Source organism: Heterocephalus glaber, unplaced genomic scaffold (assembly GCF_053883595.1).
Source record: "Heterocephalus glaber isolate CG9 unplaced genomic scaffold, H.glaber_assembly_v1.0 deba00001608, whole genome shotgun sequence".
Classification (NCBI taxonomy): domain Eukaryota; kingdom Metazoa; phylum Chordata; class Mammalia; order Rodentia; family Bathyergidae; genus Heterocephalus; species Heterocephalus glaber.
The window spans coordinates 38,306,873-38,324,177 of NW_028258379.1; the positions used below are offsets into that span (position 1 = coordinate 38,306,873).

The 17,305-nt window shown below is 35.9% G+C and overlaps 1 long non-coding RNA gene, 2 other non-coding genes and 1 pseudogene across 7 annotated transcripts in view; all 4 read left to right on the forward strand.

Moving 5' to 3' along the window:
- The window catches only part of LOC101698669 (uncharacterized), a 120,283-nt gene that overhangs the window by 32,253 nt on the left and 70,725 nt on the right, over positions 1-17,305 (forward strand). For 4 of the 5 annotated variants that reach the window (XR_015445172.1, XR_015445173.1, XR_015445174.1 and 1 more), the window contains 4 exons: positions 12,001-12,087; positions 14,077-14,260; positions 15,665-15,740; positions 17,153-17,227. This is a non-coding gene — a long non-coding RNA (uncharacterized LOC101698669). The remainder of the gene's footprint in view (positions 1-12,000; positions 12,088-14,076; positions 14,261-15,664; positions 15,741-17,152; positions 17,228-17,305) is intronic. The other variant, XR_015445176.1, reaches the window with a different exon arrangement.
- On the forward strand, positions 5,398-5,469 carry LOC147822839 (small nucleolar RNA SNORD113/SNORD114 family). The gene has a single exon (XR_015445222.1). It is a non-coding gene; the product is annotated as a small nucleolar RNA SNORD113/SNORD114 family (small nucleolar RNA).
- LOC147822840 (small nucleolar RNA SNORD113/SNORD114 family) lies at positions 12,652-12,727 on the forward strand (annotated as a pseudogene).
- Positions 16,047-16,119, forward strand: LOC147822841 (small nucleolar RNA SNORD113/SNORD114 family). The gene has a single exon (XR_015445230.1). It is a non-coding gene; the product is annotated as a small nucleolar RNA SNORD113/SNORD114 family (small nucleolar RNA).

Sequence of the window (17,305 nt, forward strand, 5' to 3'; positions counted from 1 at the left end):
GCGCTGGAAATAGCATTGGGCAGTGGGCAAAGATCTTGGGTTTTTGTGATGCATGGTTCTTAATATTTGTAATTGGCGGAAACAGGAAATAATCAATAAATGATACATAGACAGGGAAATGAAGAATAAGTATTAAGCCTGGGTCAATGATGAGTAATTGGGCGTGGGCGTATGAATGCGTAGTTTTGGTTCAACATTAACTTGAAGTCCACTAAAAAAGACCAAGGTACTTCCTCTGGGAATAGAGTGAGATTAGAAATTCAAACCAGCAGGGATCTGGCTTTTAGGCTTCAGTAGTTCCTGGGTAGGGCTTAAGAGTGAATAAATGGGTACGTGGATAAATAAATGTGTACGTGAAAATAAAGATTATTAGGTGTGGATCATCTGTGAGGGTGTGTTATGAAACAAGTACTCCAAGTAATGTATTTGTTTAATACTGAGTTTCCGTATCAGACAAAGATAAAAACTACTGTCCCCTTTGGAGCAATAGGAACTTAAGACATGGAGAAGTACCTGCTCAGGTGACTCCACCTATCCATGCTGGAATCCTGGATTAGGCAGAGGTTGCTGGGTTTGGGTCTTATTAAGAAGGAGGAAGAAATATTTACATAAACAAATGATTATTTAACTATGTAGTTGAGAAGGAACAAGAGTGGGCCAATGTGGAATGACTTATATGACACTAGTTGCGATGAATCCGTGTTCACTGAATTTTATGAAAAAAAAAATCCTAAAAAACAAAAAGGGATGGTATCTCTGTGGACACTGAGCAGGTAAGCCGTTATTAATATTTAATATTAATATTATTCAGATAAGAAGGCTTCAGGTCATAAGGTGCTTTTATTGTTTGAAGTTTCTGAATGAATATGGTCATATCTCCAGTGATTACTTAAAAGACAGCCAGCTGTGGGCAGATGTCAGGTGTGACATGGAATAAGGCTAATGACTAGGCCTGCTCAGCCCGGCTGATGTTCACGAGGAGGAAACAGGATCAAGATGCCTAGAATGCAGGTTAAATTCTCGAAGACAGGTTTCTTAACTATTTTTTATTGAGAAAGAGCCAAACTGGACCTAATATTGAGAATGAATCATATGACTAGGATTAGGATTAAATATATCATTGAGCTTTATTTAAGAAATCAAAATAGGATTTAGGTGGTCAGCTATTCAATGCCCTTGTCCCTTGTGCTCACTATTGATACATTGTTATAAAGGATGAAAAATGTGTTCATGTCTAGATCAGTTATGTAGAAGGGCCAATGAGGAACATGTGTTATAAACCAAAGATAATGATTACTCTTGTTACACCCAGATGTTGCCCAGATAATTTATTAGAACTTGAGGTTTCTCCTTCTTTGAGTAAAGTGCCCATTGAAATGTGTGTGCAACAGTTCTTTAGAAAAGTGGATAATCAATTTATTCCATGCAAATTATAGTCATGAATAAATGAATGAATCACTAGACATGTAAATTAGAAAAATTGCACATCACTCATGAGAAAATGCCATGAAACAAAGATTTACATTTATCCAATTTTGTCCAAGTGAGATCCATTAAAATCAAGAAGCTAATAATTACAGAGTGCTGTTCTTGAGTAGTGATGAAATTGTGCGATGACACAAATTTGATTTATTTAATACTGTCAAACATACTTCCACTAACAAAATCTAACTATATAGGCTCTTTCTTTCCTTTGAAAGTATGTGTTTTACTTCACCAGCTGAATATACCACCACTGATTTAATCACCCTCTAATGCTAAAGGTCTAGGCTTTTACCTCTGTGGGTAAGGAAAGAAGAGATTTATGTAAGTAATAGCTAGAGTTTAATGTTCTGGGGTTTGAAGTTTGGTTTATGGGTGTTGCCCGCATTTTTCAAAGTCATAAATGGATATATTCATAAATAAAACCAACTAACACCAGCAACGACAATGAGAATGTGCTCAGATTTCAGATTTATGATAAATCTGATTTAGCACTAGTAAAATCCAATAAAAAAGATGCAAGATGTTTCATTCATGTTCATGGCTGCTTCATATTCTGTTTTATTTTTGCATTGTGATTCATTTAAGTACCTCTCCACTGACAAAGATTTAAGATATTAATTCCTTGAGGGAAAAGCATATAGGAAGATGGATAATATTGTCAGTGTTCTCCCTGGTTGTGGAGTAAGATTATAGTTCCTTGGTTATTCTTTGCACTATCTTTAAATGAAAAAGGGTAACATGGGCCAACGGCTATCATGGATCCATTATGAAACACGGATGTTAATTTATATATGCAAAATAGGAACATCCATTACAAAATGTGCTCTAAACTATTAGGTCTGTGGGAAACAAGCATTTAGACTGTGACTAGAAATATTCAAGCATGTTCTGCTTTTTGCTTCATGAGAATTTTTCATAATTATTTAGTGAGTCATTGACTAAAAGTATGAGCAATGTACAAATAAAGGAAGAAAATATATCAAGTGTAGAATAATACCTATTTGAGATGCATGAATCAAAGATTTGGATTAAACTCTAACTTAGAGGTCTATTAGAAAAAAATGAACCTCCATATTTCTTCTGTGGAAGAGGGGCTTTGTAGCAAAAGTTAAGGATAGTCAAGGAGTTGGATCTTAATTTTTCATGTCTGAATTATACTATAAATGAACCAGTGCAAAAATAGAGATGTGTAAAGGATGGCTGATTTTGCAATTTTGCAGTGAAACAAGGATTATTATTTCTTGCTGTTTGCTAAAGCACTGGGTCTCATAATAATAAATAGATGAGGTCTTTCTTATGGTTTTCCATAAAGGACGTAGCTGTTCCATGAACATCCAGGTTGTTTGGATCAGGATATATAGCTACTTTTTGGTTTTATTTAGAAAAAAAAACCAAATCATTTATATAAAAAATGATGCTTAGAATAATTGCCTAATAGAAAGAAGGCCAAGTATGAACTATATTGTCCATGTGATAGTATTATTAACACAGTTCTGTTTGCTGAATATAATTTTTTAAAAAAGCACCATGTCCATTATATATCTGTGAGCCACGAGCATATATAGGTAGATAGATAGGTAGATAGATAGATACTGGTATTATTAGTTGATGCTCCAATCCACTGTCTTGGCTTGTATTCATTCTGATGCATTGGTAAAAGTGAATGAGTAAGTTCATATCTCAACCAACTGTGGGTTGGTGAAGAGCAGGTGTCATCAAACAAAGGTATGATTAATCTACATTTTTCGATGAAGACAAAAGAAATCTAGACTCATCGCATTTTGGACAAAATGTCTATCAGGAGTTGCAGGAAATTGTATTCAATCTTGGATTGCTGGTGGGTTTTATTCTTTTATTTAAAAACATGAAGAGGGTCAAATGATTCTCTGTGTAATAAAAATCACAAGTGAGTCTGTTAATGCATAAATTAGGGTAAGTGTGGATCAATGCATCATGGGGACTCTCAGCAATGAATAATTTGGTCCTCTGAAGCAGATTAATGAGGTTAGGGTGGCTACGTGGTGAGGGAGTATATAGATGGATAGATGTGATAGTTTCATTTATTTCTCCTATACTGGGTGATATTATATTATTTATATAATATAATGATATTCATTATATTAAAAATTAAACAGTAAATAAATCAGTGCATAAAAAGCCAAGTTATTCTTGAGTCAGTAATGAGAATGTGATGGGAACTAAAGTTTATGATTAATCTAATCCCTCATGACTCAGGTCTATTAAAAGACGTTAAGGCTGTGGTGTTCTATTCTTTATCAAATGTGCATTTTACTTCCCAGAACAAAAACACCATAGATGATGACTCAATTATTCCATAATAACAAAGACCTTAGTTTTGAGCTCTGTGGGTAAAGAGCATTGATGTTGTTGTTGAGCACAGTCACGTTTCATATTCTTGGTCCAGATGGTTTGTCAGTCATTGCATTGTGTCAAAGGAATAGATGGCCAGGTATATAAATAGGTAAAAGGATGCCATACAGGAACCAACAGTGAGGGAAATAAACCAAAGTTTGGTATTAATCCAACTCAGCACAACTGAAGTCTGTTCATAATGATGGAGGGCTTTTAGCCATCTTTAGAGGTTTTTAATGTTGTGACTTATTTTGTCCCGTTGTTGATTTAAACACTTCTCAGGTGATAAAGCTCTGGACCATCATCTTTTTAAGGTAGGGGCAGACAGGAAGGGCGAAGGTTATGTGGCCGCGGTGGGTGTTAAGTTGGTGGCTCATGGGAAGTCGTTGTGCAGGCTGGGCATCCCAAATCCGAGAATCTAAAATCTGAAGATTTAAGAAAAACTTGAAAATTTTGAGCACCAACATATACAAGTGGAAAATACCACACCTGATCTCACATAGTGGACTGTGGTCACCACACAGGGCCACTGAAAATACTGTATAAAATTACTTCCTGGCCATGTGTATAAGATGTGTATGAAATATAAATGAATTTTGTGTTTCGGGTTGAGTCCTATCCCTAAGAGCTATCCAATATTCCAAAATTTGGAAGATCTAAAATCTGAACCACTTCTGGTCCTGAATGTTTTGAATGAGTGCTACTCAACCTGTATTGGATCGGGTATCTATTAGTGTGTAATCAACTGGGCCGTGACTTAGCGGTCAGAACAGCAGTAAACCGCCGATGTTCCACACTGTTTCCATGGGCAGGAATCCAGGAGAGGTGCAGTGACCGTGTGTGTGTGGGTCCCATGGGTTTGCAGGCCAGGTGTCAGGGGTCTGCTGCCATGGCTCACACCCGTGGCTGACTGCGGGTAGGACCACGAGGATATTTCCCCAGGGCAGCTGTAGGAGTCTCACAGTGGGACAACTTTGTTCCTCCAGAGCTATGGAGCCAAGACAGGGGTGGGATGCTTGGTGTGTTTTATGACCCAGCACAAACCATTGCCTGCATGGTGTTTGGTCATGTAGACAGCAAAGATTCATTGAGGTCAGAGACAACACAAATCCATGGGTGCCAGGAGCCATGCACCATTGGGCACCATCTTGGAGGCCAGCTGCCACATGCACGACTTTAAGATATGGATAGATGAAATAAAAGGACCATCATGGAAAAATGTCAATATAGAGTTGATATGAAGCAAGAAAGATGAGTAATCTATGTGTATAACTCAGATCCACTGAAAAGATGCTACCTCTCAGTTGTATGGAGGCTACATCTGAGTGATATTTAAGTGTCCTGCTCTTAGGTTTCTGCTTAATATATATTGACTTTATTAGTATTGATAACTCAGTGAGTGACAGATTGAAAGAGAGCCAAAGCCAGGAGGAGTGGTGCACACCTGTAATCTTAGCACTCTGGGGCTGAGATAGGAGGATTGCAAGTTTGAGTCCTGCTGGGGCAATGTGAGACCCTGCCTCAACTCTGTGCAAAGCCTTGACCAATGATGAGAATTCTGGGGTGTCTGAGTCAATGATTTTGATTAAGCCCTATACCTCTGAGGTCTACTGCAAGCAGGGTGTGGTGGCGCATGCCTGTAATCCCAGCAAGGAGGGAGGCTGAGGCAGGAGAATCACAAATTCAAGCCCAGCCTGGCAACTTACTGATTTAACAAGACTCTGTCTCAAAAAAAAAAAAAAAGAAAAAAAAAGCAAGAAAGTGAGGATATAGCTCAGTGCAAAGGCTCCACATTCAGTTTGACACACACACACACACACACACGACTATGGTGATCCCTCTATGGTAAATGATGCTACAGCAGATATATAAATGAATGAACCTAAAGGTGAGCCAGCCATATGGGCCCAAAGTGTGAGTGTGAAGTATTTTTATTATTACTAATATATCCCAAAGCAGTCATTTCCAACACATGTTGATTAAATCTCATACTTACTTGGGAGAAGAGCAGACAGATCAATACTAAGAAATTAATGTGATCGTCCTACATTGTTCAGGTGGTGCTGGTGCTAGTTGGTTAGGTGGTGCTAGTTGTTTGTGTTCTCCTTATCGCTCTTTTTGTGCTGGGATTGAACTGAGGGCCTCGTGCATGCTGAGCAAGGGTTCAACCACTGACCAGTGCCCCCAGCCCCATTATTCACATTTCAGATGCACTTTGTAAGCCCACCGGTAACGGTGGTGTTCCAAGTGCACATGTAAATCCACTCCCATCTTTCAGCCAGTTATTTTGAAGAGGGTAAAGCCATCAGTGCTTTTTAACCTCAGTGTCATTGATATTTTGCCCTTGATACTTATTTATCTATTTAGTGTGTGCAGTAGTTTAGTAACTTCTCCAGCTTCTACTCAGTAGATGGCTGTTTGACCCCCACCCTCGGTTGTGACAACAAAAAATGTCCCCAGACACTGGCAGATATCATCAGAGGGGCACCATTTGCCCCTAGTTGAGAACCACAGGGGTAAAGCACAGGTCAGTAAGCAGCATGTGTTAAACACAATGTGGATTGTTTGTCCTATAACACCTTACTGATATTTGGATGAGAAAAATAAAAAATCCCCCCAAAACTAGGCCCTTCCCACTTTCAGTCAGGTTCATACGACTAGTTTGTATTTAACTGTACTGTAATTTTGTGTTGTTAATTGGTTGAACATACTGTGTTTTCTCTTAAAATAAATAGGTATTCATATTATTTGTGAGTACTTGAAATAAATGAATCAATGAAACAGTGCATGAGTAAATACAAAAGTGGTTCTAGACTGGATTACTGGTGATAATGTGTTTTGGAAAGTGTACTTCAAGGTGTGGTGGTGCCACTCATAATTCCAGCACTGGGGGGCGCTGAGGAGGAGGATGGGTCCAAAGTTTCTACCCCAGCCTTGGTAACTTAGTGCCTCAGTGAAACCCTGTCTCAGAAAGGGGTGGGGTTGGGACTGTAGATCAATGCAGCTTCCCTGGGTTCAATCACCGATACAAAAAAAGTGTTCTTAAATATCTAACTCTGTATAAGTGATACACATTAGCAGGAAAAATACTGTTTTTTATCACGTTGGTAGAGGATACACAAATGGTACTTGTAATGGTCATTTCTTGTTCTTGTGTAGGTGCTAGATAAGTCAGTTAAAATGTTCCAGGGCATTTGTGGGCTAGCCATTAAAATGTAGCATGAATTGAGACTTAATGATTAATCGGTACAATCCTACCGATATCCCTTGAAATACTTAAATGTAGGCTGCTTTTTCTTAAATCTGCTTTTCTTCCACACAATGTATTTAATTTTTCTCCAATTGTGAAAATTATAGCTGTTACTTCGGGGGATTAAAAAGTGTAGGAACAAGTGTAAATAACAGTCAACCTTTATGTTCTGATTTGATAAATTTGTCCCCTCATGTTATTATTTTAGAGAAGTAAATCAGTACATATGTAAATAAAGTTGTAAAGCATTTTGCATTGTACCGTGATAGTACTATCTTAGAAACAAAAACAGAACTATTATATTCCAGTATAACACAGTTGAGACTTTTAAAGCAAAGAAAGGCAGAGGGCTAAATACATTTCATTTTACTTTGGTATCACACATTTAGTTTAAATTTCCTCACGGAAGAGAAGATAGTCTATCAGGTTTGTAGATCTAAACAATATCATGGTTGTTGTTGTTGGGATTTCTGTCAGATGATTTTATTATTAATGATTCAATGAATGAATCTGTAAACAGTGGTACAAATAAATGAAGGAAGTGAACAAGCCAAGACCTGTGATTAATACCTTGCAGGGTTTGAACAAGAATTTTAATTAAACCCTATAGCTTTGAGATCCATTAAAAAAGGAGAACTGCTATTTGTGTGGGAAATGAGCTTTAGCAAAAGTGAGGAGGAGTCAGATTTTATTCTTGAGATTCTTTAATACAAATTATGTCCTTATAAGAAATCAAGGCATGAATGAAAGAATATGTAAAAAAATGAAGAAAAGGAAAGCTGTGATTGGCTCAATTATGGAAGTATGTCAGATAATAAGGAATAGAATTCACACTGATTGCAAGAGTGGAATTCCAGTAACCTTCTATAATCACGTAGCAGTCCTACAAGACTTTTGTTGATTTTTTTCCATTTTACTATATAGATTACGTGGCACCAGAGAAGAAAGTTTTATTTCTTCTTTTCTTATTTGTTTATTTTTTATTTCCTTTTCTTGTCTTACTGATTTAGTCAGAACTTGCAATGTAGTTTTGAAAATCAGTGGTGAGAGAGCCCATCCTTGTCCTGTATGTGACTTTAAAAGGTTTAAATTTCTTCCTATTAGGCATAACATTAGCTATGGGGTTATTGTTTTGTTTTCTTTTTATTTTGGATATTCTTTATGAAGTTATACAGGTTTCCCTCTATTCTTACTTGAACATTTTCTTTCTAATCATGAATCAGTGCTAGATTTCATCAAATGTTATTTTTCTGTATCTACTAATATGATCGCATGCATTTTTTCTTGTTGATGTGATGGGTTTAATTAGTTGATTTTAGATTTTGGAATCAGTCGTGCATACCTGAGACAAATTCACTTTATTGTGGTGCACAATGCTTTTTATATGTTGTTGTATTTGATTAGTTCACATTTTTGAGGATATTTGTATATATGTTGATGTGAAATATTGATTTGTAGTTTTCTTTCTTGTACCTTTACTTTTGTGGGTATTAGGGTAATGCTGCCCTTTTAGAATGAGTTAGAAAGTATTTCTTCCATTTCTGTCTTTTGAAAGAAATTGTAGATTTGCTTTAAATTTCCCTTATGTGAGGAAATTTACCCTTGAGCCCATCTCGGCCTGGTGGTTTCTGTTTTAGGTTATTAGTTATTGATTCAAGTTCTTTTATAGATACAGACCCATTCAAATTGTTTTTCTCTGTGTGTGAGTTTGCTAGATTAAGTCTATTAAAAAAACTGATCCATTTCATCTGGGTTGTCAGATTTGTGGGTGAAACATTCCTTTTATATACTTTTAATATCCATGGGATCTGTAGTAATGTCCCTTCTTCATTTCACATAATAATAATCTATGCTCTTTCTCTTTGAGTTTTCCAAATAACAGCTTTTTTCCATTGATTTTTTTCCTATGATCTCATTGATTTCTGCTCTAATTTTTGTTATGTTTTTAAATTTTTCCTGGTACCAGGTATCAAACTCAGGACGTTGCACTTGCCAGGCAGGGACTTTGAGCTTGCCAGACAGGTGCGACCCCTTGAGCTACATCCTCTGCCTAAAGTTTTGTTATTTTAATTCTGCTTACTTTGGACTTAATTTGCTCTTCTTGTTGTAGTTTCTTAAAGTGGGACCTGTAAATTGTCAATTTCTTGGATCTTTATTTATTTTAGGTTAATTTTTTTTTTTTTTTTTGGTACCAGGGATCAAACTCGGGACCTTGCACTTGCGAGGCAGCTGCTAGAACCACTGAGCTAAATCCCTGGGCCTATTTTAGATTAATATTATTTTTAATTGACAAAACATGGTGTTGTGATATATGTATGCAATTTGGGATGAAGCAGTCCAGCTAATTAATCTCTTATCTCACTTACCTAACATTTATTATTAAATATTTGAAATTTTCTCTCAGTGTTAATTTTGAAATATACAACACATTATTACTGACTATGGTCACCCTGCTGTGCAGTAGATCTCCACATTTATTCTTCCTGTCCATCTGAATCTTTCTAGTTTTTAACAATGACTCCACGTTGTCTCCCTCATACCCAACTCCACCTGCTGGTTACCATCATTTACTCTTTTTGGTACATTTTAAGTATACATTATGATCACATTCATCATTGGGAATTTATACCTGTACATGATGTATCTTGGTTCTTATTTTTTCCCTATTCCCCTTCCTTCCCTTCCACCCCTCCCTATTTACAAAAACTTTGTTTCCATTTTTTTATTTTCTCATATTTTTTCTTTTTCTTTCTCCCCTCCCCCACTTTCCCTTCCCTTTTACTCTTTACTTCTAAGAGTTCAATGTTTTTAGATTGCACAAATGTGAGATCATGTGGTATTTGTCTTTCTGTGCCTGTCTTACAACTTAGTACAATGTCCCCTCCATATTGTCACAAATGACAGACTTTCTCTCCATTTTGAGACTGTATAGTATTCCATTGAGTATATATACCACATTTTCTTTTTTGTTTTGTTTGGGTTTTTTTGGTACTGGGGATCGAACTCAGGTCCTTGCGCTTGCACAGCAGGCAGCGAAACCACTGAGCTAAATCCCCAGCCCTATACCACATTTTCTTTATCCATTCATCTACTAATGGATATTTATGTTGATTCCATAAATTGACTATTGTGAATGCTTAAGTGAACATAGGAATGTAGATTTTTTTTTGCCATATTAATTTTAGTTCCTTTGGATATATAAGTGGGATTGCTGAATCATATGGCAGTCTTTTGGGTTTTCTTCAATTTTTTTCATCAGTGTTTTATAGTTTTTGGTACACAGATTTTTTATCTCCTTGGCTAAATTTACCTCTATGTATATTATTTGATTTTAAAATTTTCTTAATTTACTCTTTCGGTTAGTATATAGAGTTACTAATGATTTTTGTGTGTTGATTTTGTGCCTTGCAATTTTACTGAATTTATTTATCAGTTTTAACAGGTTTTGTTTTTTTTTTGGTGGAGTCTTGGGTTTTTTATGTATCCAATCACATTGTCAGCAAATAGAGACAGTTTCACATCTTCCTTTCCTATTCAGATGCATTTCATTTCTTTAATCTATGTACTCAATGATATAAATTTCCCTCTGTCTAATTAATTTCACTGCATCTATTGTTTGTTCATTTTTCATAAAAAGGGAAACTTTATGTAAATGCCTTATTGAACATGTGTCCAATTGGGTGGGGAGCAGTTATGGGCACACACTGACCATGTTTCAGATGAGAAAAATTCAGAATGATCAGACTGTCTTCATTAAATGTTATTAACAACCCCCAAATGATCTAGTCAGCCATTTATTTGAATAAGGAATAGACATGTTACTGTTATTCAGGACTCATTTCTAGTTTCTTTGTAGTAACCCCTATTATTATAATTGAATGAATCAATAAAATCTTACATTTATTTGAAAGAAGAAAACTACAGATCAATGAAGATTATGTCTTCTAAGATAATGGTAATTATTCATTTGGATTTTTAGTGCTGATAGTCATAGAAAAAATACCTAATTTGCATGTAGATCGTAGCACACAATAGTATTTCAGTTCTGGATTACTGGCTGAGTTATCATTTCAGCTATTCTTTAGAAAATAAACATGCCAAATAATTCCATGAGCAATTAAGTAAACGAATAAATGAATGAATGTATAAGGTAGAATCAAATAGCTCATCACTAGGAATTGGAATAAAGGTTTAAATGTTTACAAACTCAGCAAAAGTAACACCCATTAAAGTGATTTTTATTTGTTAAAGCTGTTAAAATACAGAGATATTTTGAAAGATAATTCTTATTTTTAGTTGATGGTAGAGTCCGTAGTATTCACTCTGTTATTTAAAAATAAGTGAGAGAACCTACCATTCTTGGGGAAATGATGAAAATTAGGTATAAACTAGGGGTTTTGATCAATCTAGTACTGCAGATAAATGTTGAAAAGTAACCTAAACCCATATTACTTCATCATATCAGTTTTCTTTCTCTCTTTTTGTGTATTTTAAACACCGCATGTCTGCTTTAATCAATCTCTAACCATGAACCCTCCGTGATTATTTTGGTGACGAAGGATCATAGGATGTACAAATGTAGTATATACAAATGATTTAAGTACACATCAAAGAATACATGGGACCAAGTAAATTCTGTACCATAGTGAGAATGTGTTGTGCAATAAGGGTTTATTACTAAATTCCATCTAAGGCCCATTAAAAGGTAGTCTGTTACCAATATGTGTAGAGTATTTATGTAGCAGATACTTGTAGTAATGATAGATATTATTCTTGGATGGTAGATGCAACAGTGGCTATTACATTACTTAAAAGTGAAAATAAAATGCTGGATTATTTTAAAAAGGTCCAATGTTTATTCCTATTTGGTTAAGCCTACTTTTCTTCCACAGAATGTCCACAAGTGCTGACTTACTCAGCTGTTCTAAGAAACAAATTCTTGGCAGTTAGCTCTGTGGGCAAGGAACATAGAGAATAATGTAAGTAAGACCTCAAGTTCAAGTCCTGTGGAATGCTTTGTTCATGTTTAGTGGAGTTCTATGGAATCCATGTCTACAAAAGAAACAAAATCTCCGAGAATGAACCAATGATGGGAATGTGTAATGAACCGAAAATATGTTTGATCTCATTTGGAGATGATTTAGTCATTGTTTAATTTTCAGAAACATTTGATATTCTGTTTTATTTTCTACCACAAATGATTTACACATTTCCCTACTGATGTGATCCTGGCTGGTAACCCCTCATGAGACAGCTGGAGAAAATGTGAAATCTACCTCAAGTATTTGAAGATGGCAGTCTCATCACTTTTCATTGAACCATCTTTAAAACATGGGCAAATTGACTCAAAAAAGGCCACCGGGGACCACTGGCAAATACAGATTTGCTAGTTAATCTCACACATTCTCTGAGGTCCAGTGTGAGAGGAGATCTAGTCTAGGAAGGAACCGCAACCAATGGGGAAATCTTGTTCTTAGAATTTCGTGACTGTAATGTTATTCGTGAATGAATAAACTAATAAATTAAGGAAGAAAAATGTGCCCTGGACCCATGATGAGTACCATGGGGTATCTGAAACAGGATATTTTGATTAAACCCGAATGGATCTCTGAGGTCTGTTACAAAAAGACATGTAATCATTCTTTCTTTGGGGTATGAGCCCATACTAACATGTACTTGGGCTTTCATGGTTTTTTGGATGGATTTTACTGTGTGCCTGTGTGTGTGTGTGTGTGTGTGTGCGCGCGCACATGCATGTGCACGTGCTTGAATGTGTATGTATGTATGTGTGTGCACAGCATTAGGGGTCAAACCCAACCTGCCCTCTGTTCCTGAGTTATGCCCTCATCCTAGATTTTACTTTTCTTATAAAGTCAGCCTATGACTAAATGTATAATAGGTCATGTGAAATAGGAAGAAAAGGGGCAAAGGGGAAGGAAGTGGGAGGGCTAGGGGAAAGGATAGAAGGGAATGGGATTAATATGAGAAAATGGAAAAATAGGAACAAAATCTTTGTAAATAGGGAGGGCTGGAGGGGTTGAAGGGAGGGCTGGGCAAGGGTGAAAAACAAGAACCAAGAGAGACTATGTAAAGGTGCAGTTTTCCAATGATGAATGTCATTATATTGTATACCTAAAATTTACCAATAATTAGAATGGATAATCGATAATGTAAAATAGGAATGAAAGGTCCAAAGGGGTAGGGGTAGTGGAAGGCGCAGAGGAAAGGAAAGAAGGGAAAGGAAAAAATGCTGAGAAATGGAAAAAATGGAAATAAAGTCTTTGTAAATAGGGAAGGGTGGAGGGCGTGAAGGGAGGGCTAGGAATGGGGAAAAAATACGAACCAAGATGCATTATATAAAGGTACAATTCCCAATGAGAAATGTAATTGTGTTGTATACCTACAATGTACCAATAAAAGAATTTAATACAAAAAAAAAAGTCAGCCTATGAACAAAAAACATGTATGAATGAAAAAAGAGGTCAAATTATGTAATTATTATAAAAGAATTTAATGAGCCATGGATTACAACCTATCTGATACTCCAAATACATTAGTAGTCAAGGCTCTTACTATTTTGGTAAGGGACATTTGTATATAAAAGTTTTTGTTTTGTGTTGGTAATGGATTGCTGACTGATTGTTTTATAAAGGAAATGAAATACATTTACTCATACAAATAATTGCTAAACAACCACATAATGGCGAGACTAACAGAGTCCAACGATGAGAATTTTAATCCAGTCTTTTCATGTTTACTGACTCTTGTGAAAACCCTAAAAAGAAGCGATGTGGCACTTTCAGTGTTGTGGCCTCCTGCCGTGACGGGACAGTTATCAATGTCTTTGTATTCAAGAAAGACATGATTTTACGTCTCAATTTATTTTTTTAAAGGTCAGCAAACCATGGGCCAAGTAGGGACAAATGTTATAATATGACAGTGCTGATTCGTGGTTTTTTCTCTGGCAGGTATTCTAAGAAAAATTCTGAGGTCTCCAATTGTTTGAAAGATGCACATGGAGTTTTTCAAGTTGTAATAATTTGGCTCTTGAGAAAACAAGAACATATTTTAAAAAATACTGGTTCCTCTGCAAATCACATGGGAGATTTTATCATTGTCTAATTATGAGGAGCATCACTATCACGAACTGGTGTAAGTAAATACTTCAAAGTTCAATTCTGTGTTTGAATGGCATTTCTTTGTGGATGCCCACTAAACTATTTCCATACAATAAATTATTAAATAATATATGAAATTAAGGAATGCCAATCACAGACTTGTTATAGCAATGGACAAAAAGTTTGATTAATTCATCTCAACCCTAATGAGGACATTACTAAAGCTACAGAGAGCATTTTGCGTATTTAACTTCTCCTTTACTGCATTGACTGCAGTTGCTTATTACGGCCCCTCATTAGGAAGCATCTCACTCGCACCTCAGCAGGAATGCCCAGAAGGTAGCAGATGTCAGCTCTGATACTGTGGCTAATTTGTAGGTCCATGGTGTTGATTACAGAGCCTTGTGGGAAGGGCAGACCCCAGTCCTATGAAAGGACTGACCTGAAGAGCAGTGCCATGATCAACCCGCATGTGTGAGCCAAGTTTCTTGTGAGAAGTGACAGAATCCATTTGCTCTGTAGCGAAGAGAGCAATGAACAGATTTTAGTTCCATTAAAGACTCTTGTTCTCAGTTTTCTGTCATTGCAGGGCATTGATTATGCAATTATTGTGGATCCATATATGGCCAAATCAATCTGAGAAGGTTAAGTAACCAGAGATACAGAGAGCCAAGCCCAGATCAATGAAGCATATCAGTGGAGGGGTCTGAGCTAACTAGCACATTTGATTAAGCCCTCTGTGTAACTCTGAGGTCCGATGCAGAATGAGAGCCAGCAAGGTGTTCTGTAGAAACCCTAAGAGCACAAGTCAGGGAAATTCAATGAGCTGCCCTTGGGATTTTGTGTTTTAAAGATATGGAATATATTATTTCAAGGGAATCAATACATAAGTAAGCAGATAAATATACACACAAAAGAAGATCAGCAGGCCTATTTAGGGAACAATTAGTGAAGTACAATAAAACAAGTATTGTCAATATTATTACTTGCCATAAAACAAGTGCAATTATTATTCCAATTTTATTATATGTGCTGCTGAAGCAAGCACAACAAGTGCAATTATTAAATAGAAGTAAAATGAACAGATGGAATCTCTGATTCTCTCTTATGCAGAGCATTCTAGTATCTGTAGTTGAGACAGTTTTTTGGAGTTTGCTGTTCACTTTTTTAATTACAAAAGGGAAAATGTGTGCATCAACTAATATCCCACTAAATAACCATTTTCTTAATAGATGTTTATCTTGGCAGATATGTGTAATTGCTGTAGGTCTTATTCTTGGACCAGGTGATGTAGTCAGTACTGTTTATCATATTATTTAAAACTGAAAGTTCTATCCTAGACTAAAAAAAAATTGTATTTTTGAGCCAAAGTTATAAGTATCTCATTCTGCTTGACTAACTCATTACAAAATCTAAATCAATTTTTTCCTATCCCCAGGCTGAATACAGGACAGCTGATTTAATCGTTTAATAAAGAATGGTCATCCAGAATAAGGAGCAGAGATATAATACAGGCAAGTCTCTTAGTTCATGATCTTCATTTGGTTGGTTTGTTCATGGTACTAGCTGCAGGATTTCAAAGTAGCAACTACATGTATAAAATAAATAAAACCTTCCAGATAGGGACCAAAAATTGGAATGTGTAATAATCACAAATTATGTTTAATCTAAATTAAAACAACTGAAATTACTTTAAAAGAAGGTAGAAGTTATTAAATTATTATCAGGACATTTTTCTGTTCTCTTGATAGCATGGTTGACTTCCACATTCCCATACGGGCAGAGATCTTGGCTGATAGGTCTCATGGGACAGTCAAGAATGGACCAGTGATGAATAGCATGGGGTTTCTGAAACAAGGACTCTGATTAAACCCACCTGGCACTCAGGTCCATAGCAAGGAGATACCTGTATTCTCTTCATGCAAAATGAATCCCCAGAACCTTGTTCTTGCTTTTGTGGTTTGGGAGTGGGCATGAATTACCTAACTATAATAAAACTAGCCATTCATACAGAATGTATCAATAAATAAAGAATATAAGAGTTATGCATGTATTTACTTCTTAAGACATGTAATAAAACATGGGTTATTATTAAATTCGAAACTCTTAGTCCCAGGAAGTTAGCAGTGAAGGCTCTTAGGACTCTTAGAAACCAGATGGTCCCCTGTACTAGAGAGTGAATGGTTTTATTCCATGTTGAGGCAGGCTGTCCACTGATTATTTTTTTAAGTAAACCGAAATGCATTTACATACATAACTATTTGTGTCTCAATCCATTTTTGAGAAAGCTGGTGATGGAAGTACCAATGGAAAGCGTGCAATTGGACTTAGAGTTCCTGGTTTGTCACATTACTCTTGATTGACATCCATAGGAAGGCAGAGTCCTAGACCTTTTCCGTGGCCATACAGACTTTTGCTAATTCAGTGTATGGATTTTGTTTTGGTGAATGTAAGCTTACAACAATTCTGTTAGTAAAACGATCCCTAGTAAATGCCTCAGTTAGTGAGAGACATAATAAATATAGTAAGAATGGTCAAGCTTGAAACATTGGCAAGTTATGCCATGTGTTAAATCTCCCATGTATCCAATTTTGTCCAAAGTCCAACAGAATGATAACTTTGCTCTTGCCTATTGTATGTAAAAAGTACAGTCAGATGTCCCTAATAATTACAGTAATTTTCCTTGTTTTTTAATTCAGTAGTGTTAATTATTTATTTAAAGCAATAATTACATGAGTTAATAAATATATTGTTCTCTCTTTCAAATTACATAACAATAAATGTAAAGTAGTGCTGTCTTCCGAACTGTTCAAAATAAAACACAAACAAAGTTTATGGTTATTTGATTGCTACCTAACTGTGGTTCATTTAAAACAGCTAAATCAGACTATTTTAGTAGATTTGAGCTTTGTTTTCTGCTCTGCAGAGTGAACCCAGTCTACTTGTTTTAATTATTATCTCCTGGTGAAGACCTTGTCTTTTAAGGAGAGAAAATATCAATGTAAGTAAGAATAAAAATTTGTGTTCTTTCTGGGGGAGGGTCTTGATCACAGTATTCACAGAATTATTTCAAAGGAAT